Genomic DNA, 7,418 nt, shown 5'->3' with positions numbered 1-7,418 from the left:
CAGCACTGTCTCCATCACATGACAATATAACAATCCAAGCACCTGTGTCCATCACATGACCATATAACAATCCCAGCACCTGTGTCCATCACATGACCATATAACAATCCAAGCACCTGTGTGTCTATCACATGACCATATAACAATCCCAGCACCTGTGCCCATCACATGACCATGTAACAATCCAAGCACCTGTGTGTCCATCACATGACCATAGACAGAATTTTATCCACTGAAAGTAAACAATGAATGTTCCTTTTAAATAACAACAAGCAGAGATCTTGAGAACCGTGAGGATTAATACAAAAACCATATTGGAAAATTGTATAACTTTAAATTCTACAAAATAATATCATTAATTTGATGAAAGTGAACAGCCCCTTTAAGTTTAGGCTACACAGCGACTTCCATTCAATGACATGTTAATCGTAAAACCACTTCTTCATCATGTCCAACTAATGAAGAAGGAATTTATCCCACAAGCAATGGGGAAGTGCCTGAGGGCTCAGCCAAAGAACAGTCTGCTGCCTCTTTTCCCCCGCATTTATCCTGGTAGCTGGGCTTCCGTCACTTGGGACAAAACTTCAGTTAGCCCTGAATCTAGAAACCCTGGTCAAGGCAAAGTGGCACATGTCCCTAATGAGCCCTAGCTATATTCTACCCTATAGTAAATGTTATATACATATATATATATAGATGGATACAGTATATATAATACATACAGCACACAAGAAAATGGCGACAGCACACTGCAAACACCAAAGCCACTTAAACCACTAACTATAAATAAATATGCATTGCTGCTGAATCTCCTTACAGTAGTGAGGTTCTTAGTGCACATGTTGATCAAATTGTGTGAGCCCACCTGCCACGACAAGACAACCTCTAAAAGGTGGGTCCCTACACTGCTCATACACCCAGAGCTGGGACTAAGCCCATATATATTCGGGAATGGTGTCTACTATATGTAGGCTTAGTCCCAGTTCTGGGTGTATGAGCAGCACAGGTCACCTTGTCGTGGCAGGTGGGCTCACACAATTTGATCAACATGTGCGCTAAGAACCTCACTATTGTAAGTAGATTCAGCAGCAATGCATATTTATTTATATTTAGTGGTTTAGGTGGCCTGATTAGCATACATTAAATATTTCTAGTGGAGGTCTGGTTATGTTATTCCCATTCTTTTTTCATACAAAATTAAATAATAGATAATTACACTCTATGAGAAGGAGTCAGGCTGTGGTCAAAAAGTGAGAAGTTCTGTCTTGGAGATTTCTGCTGTTTTGCTTTCTAGTAATTAGTTGGTTGTTAATCCCTTTTTTGCTCAGAAAAAGCTTAATACAGAAAAGTCTTCAGGTCTGAGGTTCCCACCTATGGTTATGAGACTTCAGCACAGCTCAGTAGATCATTTCATAATATTGTCAGGTATATAATGTATGCTGGGATCTATCAGGCCATATTATGAGAAGATCCAATCATAATATAATGATATTTTATGCTACTTAGAGATCATGGTTATAGGAGTGATAGCAGTGTCCCGCTAGCTACGCCTCTTTACTCCAAACCTTGTGTACCGTGATCCTGTGGTAAGAGTACCCTCCATATGACCCCTCTTCTTGCTAACATATATTAGGTAGGTTAGAAAGAAGAAAAAGACAGATGGAAAGGTAGTAACACACGAATGCAGGATCAGACAACACACAAGTCTTGTTTGTAGTCTGTTACCATGGAGACACATATGTCTGCATAGGGGCTATATATACAAAATGGTAGGAGATTTTCAATGGTTCATGCTTGATTTTTTTTTTAAAAAAAAGGACTGTCTTATGTATTTAATCTTAGTTGCATTAATTATTTCGACGAGAAATAATGTGTTTGTTATTTTTCTAATGTTATAGGTATTTATTCATTTATTTTTATTTTTAAAAATTTATTTTTTAAAACTACCCTGGGGACGGTCATATTGGAGATAAACACATTCTTCTTGTATTGTTTGTATAGAGAATGCTGCAGGCTGTGCGTATTTTATGGTAGTTGAACTCAATAGGAGTAAATAAAAAAAAATCATAGCCCACCACAGTCTCCAGGAAGGGATAGAGTAAAACCAGAGAGTTCATAAGACAGTCTTATCTGTATGTATAGTGAATAGTGTATAGTGTTATCCCGCCTTATCTAGGCCTCCACAGTACAATAGTTGTCATTATATCATCCACCCTCTAATAATGACGAGATGACTCTTCTCATCCAATCCAAGTTTATACAGCAAAGCTGACAAGTGAGCCATAGAAAGAAGGAAATGTTAGTTTATTGTGAGTGCCCTAGTTGCCAGTCTGAAAACTAAAATATTTAAAGTTTTTATTTTCATTTGTATAGTCACATAAAAAAAGAAAAAATATAAAACCTGATGTAAATAACGTGCAATTTTCCGAAGACGCATTCCCTTTAAAGGGGTTTTCCAGCCACTAAAACTTGATAACCTATCCTCAGGATAGGCCATCAATTGCTGATGGGTCGGGGTCCTTCAAAACATCTGGTCCCGGGGGGAGTGGGACCCCGAACCATCAGCTATTGATGGCCTATCCTGAAGAAAGACCGTCAATTTTTACAGGCTGGCAAACCCCTTTAAAGTGATTTCCCAGAATCAACAATTGTCACCTATATACAGTGTAGGAGATAATTGTCTGATCGCTGAGGGGGGGGGGGTGCATTGCTGGAACCTTCACCAATCGCGAGAAAGGAGATCCCGAATTCCCAGGAATCCTACTCACTGCGGCAGTGGAGAAGTGAAAAGCGACAGGGACTTCGGTAAACCCCCATTCTCACGATCGGTGGTGGTCCTGTGGATAGGTCATAATTGTCTGTTCTGGAAATACCCCTTTAAATACATTTGCCCACCTTTAAACACCATGTCATTTTTAGGTCCAACATTCAGTGCTGTTTAATTTCTTAATATATGTTTAAAGCAATCAGAGCTTCACCTTTCTGATAGAGAACTCCAAATACCCTGCATAGTCATAAAGTTAATTGTTAAAATTCTGACTACCTGCAACTGCCACTAGGGGGAGATAAAGAGCTTACTGCATTCTGTTTTTGCATTGAGCTAAAAACTAAAACAATGTGTAGTAACCTTCTAAACTCCCCCAGATTTTTATCAAATAACTGTATGACTAAGCAACGGATTTGGAACTCCTTATCAAAAAGAAGAACCGCTAGAAAAATAAGCTATGAAATTAATCAGTACAGAATATTGGACCTATTTCGATATAAAAAAAAAAATGGTGTTCATAGACAATCACTTAAAAAAAATAAATCCTTGCAGCCATGTTTTTAATGGATATTGATAGTATATTTTAGAAGACACAACAGACCTAGAAGGTGGGGTAGTAGGGGTTTCAAGAAATATGTCTCTATGGTAACTGTTTCCTAGGCAACTGGCCAATTCAGCAATCGCCCCCATTAAGTAAAGCAGTCGGAGCTGGACGATCTGACAAGCATGATAAAGGGAGTCCTGTGGAGCTCTAAGAAAAATCTTGTATTGTTTCTCTTATTTCTCTATTTCCATTCTTTCATTACCTTTTACATTATTTATATCCTAAGACCCTCCGAGCAATAGCTGACGGTTCATAATTAAAATATTGTCAGTGACAAGCTGAGTATGAAATAAGGAGCTGCAGTGTCGGAGACACGGGAAGTAACACAGTAAATACTAATGAAACTTTTGGAACATAAACCAAAGAAAGGCACAAAGGGCATTAATCAAAAAACGTATGAAAAAAATTGTCCCTGTAGTAGCCGGAATATTAATTCACTATGGCCTTTTTTACACTTTATGGCACATTGGGTCTTTACCATTTAGGTTTTTTTCCCTTCCCTGCATCAACTGGGGTTCGTTGAACTTGATGGATTTAGGTCTTTTATCAACCTACTATGTAGCTATGACTGGCCACATAAATGACTCACAGTGGGGGTCATGTATGAAAACTGTCGACTGTATGACAAATAGCTTCCATTGCAAATTTCTGAAAAAGTTTTTCAAAAAGTCACAAAAAAAACCTTATTTTGGTATTTCTTCAATGCCTGATATATATATATATAGTCAAATAATCCAGGGCTTGTTTCCAGAACAAAACCGCAATTTGAATTTCTCAAGATCAGAATTAAAAGAGACCAAATAAAAACTTCTTCTAGCTAAATAAATAAACCCATTGTCATATCCCTTTTAAAGAATTTTGAGTTATCCTCTGTTTTGGATCCTCATCTCTATGGTGGAGAGCGGTTACAAAGAGTGTCTCTCACTCTGGAGGACCTGTCCTGTCCTGCATTACACAGACAACCCATTGATATCAATGGCCACTGTGTAATGCTTCATTTCCCCTTTGATGGTGCTGCAGGGAAATTGGACACAACAAGGTTGAAGATTCTCAACCCTTACAATTTGATATTTTAGCGTCTATCGAGTTCCATTGATGCCACCTTGAAGGAAATTTCTTTTGAGAAAAAAAAATCTGACTCAATAGAGTAAGGACCCCTATTAAGGACATTAATCTATTAGTCTAAGAGAAGAGCGGCTACAAAAAAAAAATGCTCTCACTCTGAAGTGAGAGCATTCATGGCATTACAAAGTGGGCCCATTTATTACAAAGAGAACAGTGTAATGCTTTATTTCCCCTGTGGTGGTGCTGCAGAAGAATTGAGCACCAAATTTTCCACAGATCACTGTTGATCGCTGGGAATTCCAGCAGCGGGACACCCTGTGATCATCTTATTGTTATGATAGGGAAAAATCAGTTAGACGACCCTTCTTACAAAAAGGGTTGTCCAAAGGGGGCAACCCCTTTGAAGAAATCAGGGCTGCCAATCGCATGTAATAAAGTTTTTGGGGGTTTTTTTGCGCAGCTTTTGCAGTGTGGATTTGTCATGAACAATTTCTTGGAGATGATGGAATGTAAAAATGAGTATTAGTTTTTCTTTGTAGTTCTATTTTCTGCCCAGTCATCTAAATGCATTAGAAGAGAAATACCACCTGTCAAATAATGAACTCCACGCAAACTCTGTCCAAATTCAGAAATGGCATAAGAACAAAAGTTAATTGAATGCATAAGAATTCATAGCGTAAATGTCAAGCTGAAAAAAATCAGATATTACAAAGGGTCCTGTGAACTGATTAGTGCTAATTGTAGTTGGAAACGAACATTGTTCATAACCAGAGTTAAAGAGCTCCATTAGCTGAGAAAGTGGTAAGAGTAGTGGAAGGGCAAGGGTCTAGAGGGTTAACCCTTAAGAAACAAGTCCATTGCCGCTATTGGCGGCATTGATTTTTGCAGGTACGTTGCAGATTTTATGAGTTGGGGTGCAATATCTCTGGAATAATTTTTTATATATATTTTTTTTTACAGCACTCATTGTTTACCTTAAATGATATGATAACTTTATTGCACGTGTTTTTATGCATATGGAGATATTAAATATGAGTATATTTAAAGGGGTTTGCTGATGATAAACATCACCTATGCACAGGATAAGTGATAAATGTATGATTGGTGGGACCCCCCAAATTCGCGAGAATGAGGATCTAGTATCCCCCATTTGAATAGAGCGGCGGTCCCGCGTGTGCACTACTACTCCATTCACTGTCTATGGGACTGATGGAGACAGCCTAGTATAGCCCTCAACTATCTCCATCATTCCTTTAGACAGTGAACGGAGCGGTAGTGCGTAAGTGTGGCCTCCACTCCACTCAAATTTGGGACATAAGACCCTCGCTCTTATCACAGGGGGTACCAACAGTGGGTTCCCTAGCGATCATGTATTTATCACCTATCCTGTGGATAGGTGATAAATGTTTTTTTGTGGGCCAACCCCATTAATATGTTTGGCTGTTTTTTTTAAAAAAAAACTTTTGTCAAAAATCTATCCATATGCAGCATTCTGCTAGGGTATGACCTGTTAGGCCTGGTCTGTTAGTAAAAAAACACCGAAAAAGGCCATACTTACAAATGGACACAGCCAGGTCAGAAACGCTGATGAAAGGGTGAGCAGGTGCTTTAAATAATAATAGCCACTCCCACTAGTCTTGAGGGGAGTGGTGTGTGGTGCATGGGATGTGTAGTAAGAAATAATAAATGAATAGTGTGTGTGCAAGTGTAATACTATAAGTGAAATATAGGGGGCAGTAATGAGTGAAGTTCTTGTTTGGCATAGCAAGCAGGGTAGCCCGCTCTATGAATTATCAAGGCGTCACAAATAGGCTTCTACCTGGCTATACACGTTGTGCCTCATGACGTACACACTATCCCTCCATGTTTCACTCGCACCCCATTATCCATTTATTTCTATTGAGGCACTTCACTCATTACTGCCCCCTATATTTCACTTATAGTATTACACTTGCACACACACTATTCATTTATTATTTCTTACTACACATCCCATGCACCACACACCACTCCCCTCAAGACTAGTGGGAGTGGCTATTATTATTTAAAGCACCTGCTCACCCTTTCATCAGCGTTTCTGACCTGGCTGTGTCCATTTGTAAGTATGGCCTTTTTCGGTGTTTTTGTATATGTCCCCTTGTTTTTATTGGTTCTGTTTGTACATCAGGAACGTTCTGTTCCATTTAAGGAGTTAGGGACTCGCAAGTCTGGGGATCCTTGTCGTGGATTGCGAGCTTGCGTCCTTTTGGCCAAAATGATTACCAATACCCCAGGTATTTTTCATTATTATGTATATTCGCTTCTCTTGGACACAGCCGGGTCTTTGATGCTGGGAGAGCATGTTGTGTTGTTGTTTGGCATAGCAAGCAGGGTAGCCCGCTCTATGAATTATCAAGGCGTCACAAATAGGCTTCTACCTGGCTATACACGTTGTGCCTCATGACGTACACACTATCCCTCTATGTTTCACTCGCACCCCATTATCCATTTATTTCTATTGAGGCACTTCACTCATTACTGCCCCCTATATTTCACTTATAGTATTACACTTGCACACACACTATTCATTTATTATTTCTTACTACACATCCCATGCACCACACACCACTCCCCTCAAGACTAGTGGGAGTGGCTATTATTATTTAAAGCACCTGCTCACCCTTTTATCAGCGTTTCTGACCTGGGTGTGTCCATTTGTAAGTATGGCCTTTTTCGGTGTTTTTGTATATGTCCCCTTGTTTTTATCGGTTCTGTCTGGTCTGTCAGTGTACAATTGCCGACCCTGGCAAATGGAATGCTGGAGCTGTAATCGTTGGTCCTACCGATCGCATGTTAAAGGGGTTAAACTGCTGGATGGGAGTTATCTCCGATCCCAGCCAATGCGGCGGCAGGGTTTCTGTCAATCACAGCCACTCTCACATTCGGCCCCCTCAGGCCCCAAGTCCTGGGTGCCACCTCATCCCCTGCACTCCCTATACTTAT

The sequence above is a fragment of the Rhinoderma darwinii genome, chromosome 10 (genome assembly GCF_050947455.1).
Source record: "Rhinoderma darwinii isolate aRhiDar2 chromosome 10, aRhiDar2.hap1, whole genome shotgun sequence".
Taxonomy (NCBI): Eukaryota; Metazoa; Chordata; class Amphibia; order Anura; family Rhinodermatidae; genus Rhinoderma; species Rhinoderma darwinii.
This window is presented reverse-complemented; position numbering follows the sequence as displayed.